At 45.1% G+C, this 2,982-nt stretch overlaps 1 long non-coding RNA gene across 1 annotated transcript; it reads right to left on the bottom strand.

Annotated features, from left to right (window-relative positions):
• Nucleotides 1-1,027: 1,027 nt before the first annotated feature.
• LOC142571132 (uncharacterized) lies at nt 1,028-1,995 on the bottom strand. Its single transcript, XR_012825777.1, has 3 exons — nt 1,734-1,995; nt 1,362-1,660; nt 1,028-1,271 (listed from the first exon to the last, which is right to left on the bottom strand). It is a non-coding gene; the product is annotated as an uncharacterized LOC142571132 (long non-coding RNA).
• Between the last annotated feature and the right edge of the window lie 987 nt (nt 1,996-2,982).

Here is a 2,982-nt window from a genome sequence, read left to right as displayed (position 1 = left end):
TACAATAAAACCTAGACACTGATCCTGTTAGATCAGCGGAATGCTTTCTGCAGCCAATTCTGTGGCATATTGGCTGCTAGAAGCAAGAAATTCTTGACAACTTTTGCGTGCAGTCGCGTAGTGCTAAATGCACGAGTGAACCTGTCCTCGAGTGTCTGAATCAGGTTGTATAGACAGACTGAGGGATACAGAAGCCCCCCCATGTCCCACTGCTTGCAAGAGTGTGCTGGCAATTGGTGCGGCACACTTTCTTTTGTCACAAAGCAGGCTTCTCTGCATGCCTTGCAATTAGTTTTAAGGATGCGCTTCCTGGCTACATAACCCGCAATGTAATAGACCAGCCGGGCATCACTATGTTGCTCCACATAGTCTACATGGTCTACGGCAACTTCTGCGGCTTCAGCAGGTAGTCCAGCGTCGTCCAAGGCAGTTTCTTCATTTTGTGGGAGTAGCTTGTCCTCGGACAGCAAGGACTCCAAAAGTCCAGGAGACACATTCCCTCCCTTGGGACTGTTGGCCATGCTGTAAAAACTTATGCACCTGCATATACACAAGAAAGTTAGACAAATTGACACGTTGGATTACATGTTTTCTATTTCAATGGACCAGACTGAAATGCATAAGCTTGCATACTTCATTATAATGATGAACTGCGCAGGAGTGGGGTGATCATTGGCTCCGTTGGACAGTCTCACAATACCAAATGAACGCTCCAAGCAGTCCTGACTGAGGCGGGAAGTCATCAAGAACCTGAACCCAACCTTCTCAGTCAGATACGTCAAGAGGTCTTTAGTGGAATGTATGGTCACACGCAGACCTTCTTATGTGCCCTTGCTTAAGAAGCCGAGCCCTTTTGCATGGGCCTCCCACTGATCCAGAAATGCCAGCATGCTGTGCAGTTTTTTGAGCACTGCCACGTCTGAAACAACACGAAAAGCATTTACCACCGGCACACGAAAATGAGCACTGTTGCTGTGTGCATACCTCAAAGCTTCAGCTGGAAACCGTGATGTCATGGCTTCAACTGTTTGAGCCATCATGTCAATAAACACCCTTGTTGGCTCCATATTTGAGTACTGTTGCTCAATTTTTTCTTTGTGTAAGTCCATGGCGTGCACAACCGCACTGTTGAAAATATTGAAGGCCAGATTTACCCGCATCTTTTCAAATCCACTAGGATATATGTGTGAATATGTCAACTTGGGTGCAACTTTCAATGTCAAGGCACTGCTGTCGACCTTCCATGTCGTTGCAACATGTTCCCAATGAACCTGCAAGATTCCATAATGGTTATTAAACCAGCGCTTCTTTCCAGATACACCACATCTCAAATAATGAATGCAATAAAGTAGCACGCATACTCGGCCCTTGTGTGTGTTGAAGCCATGCCTAATCATAGTGTTTCGCACACATTTCACAAGATGGGGAAAATCTGAGATGAAATGCAGGAACCGCTGCTTGTCGCATGGATGTGGAACCTTGCAGCGCACATGTTTAGCATTTCCGTGTACACCCATGTTATGCCACATGGCACGGTTCCATGATGCACCATAAGTACAGATGTAGTCCACATGCAGACCAGCTGGCTCACATAGAATTGCCTCCAAAATTATCTTTGTTAGCGTTGGTGCCTTCACATTTCCATTGGAAGCAAATACACCTGAAAAAAAAGTGAAGGCAGACATGAGTGCAATTACAAAAAAAACATCAGTGCTTTGATGACTGCTAATTACCTATGACCTGTGTCCATTTTCCCACGAAAGGCTGAAACATAACAACTAGGCCGTGATCAGCTTTTGTGTGCTTGTCTTCTGCTTCGGTGAACTGCCCCAGGTTTACGAAGCCTTCAATATCCGTAGTAGATTTGAGGTCCAGGTGAGTGGAAAGTTTCATCTCATCTATAACTAGCCCACCATGCCTGTTCATTTCATCCATTTCGCTGGCCTTCTCCTTCACGCACTCAAGAAGTTTACGACTAAAACCAAAAGATGCTTGGAAAGCCTGCAAACATAAGATAAGAATTATTAAATTATACTCAATAGGAAAAAGGTGGTCGCATACCTTGATGTACTTTTGGAGGCACACACGACTGGGAAGTACAAGGATCTTGTGGCCCCTCAAATGCTCGTATAGTCTTGAGCTCTTCATCCTTAAAATCATGCACTCTAAGAGCCACGCTTTATCATATCGATATCCCCGCAGGGATAAGCGTTTCGATGCCTCGAAACATACTCGGACAGCCCACTGTTGCTTTTTTGGAAGCTGCTTTATCTGAAACAAAGGCACAAAACAGCAACGTCTATTTAAGACGTCAATTATTGAATACTACAGTAGCTTATACCTTTGCCTCAAAACTGCTTTACTTTAAACAGGAATTCTTTTGTCTTAGCTTTCGGACGACTTCATGCAGGGTGTGAACTTTTCTGTTCTGCCGCCTCAAAGTGCGAACAGCACATTTCAGTCGCCTTGCCGCAGTCAGTACCAGTGCAACTGGGCGTCGCACTTTATTTTTTAAGCGCAACAAGCGAGCCATTAGTACTCGCCTCACTTTTCTGCACGTCAAACACCGCTGAGGCATCTGGGTCGACACATCTGTGAAACAAACCACAAAGGAGTCAGCTATCAATTATCTAAAATAAGTTTTCACACTTATGATGCCCAGGAGATATCTACCAAAAAACAACATACCCTGTGAGATGGATCCCTTACAACCAGTGGAGAACATGCCATGTCCAGATAATGTTGTGCAGTCAGACACATCTAGTGGCTGGAACTCATTGGTCTGTCCAACTCCATAACATACAGAGAGCTTTTCTGCACATACCAGAAGCTCTTGGGCCTCTTGCTCAGACTCAATGGTATGCCGGCAGTGAAGTTGACCAGCCAGGAAAACTGTGCAGCATGCTGAAGCTTGTTCTACGATTTCGAACACGGCTACCTTGTTGAAGGCAACTGGAGGAACTTTGTTTTTGTGGTAATCAG

Source organism: Dermacentor variabilis, chromosome 2, assembly GCF_050947875.1.
Source record: "Dermacentor variabilis isolate Ectoservices chromosome 2, ASM5094787v1, whole genome shotgun sequence".
In the NCBI taxonomy this organism is placed as follows: domain Eukaryota; kingdom Metazoa; phylum Arthropoda; class Arachnida; order Ixodida; family Ixodidae; genus Dermacentor; species Dermacentor variabilis.
This window is presented reverse-complemented; position numbering and strand designations above follow the sequence as displayed.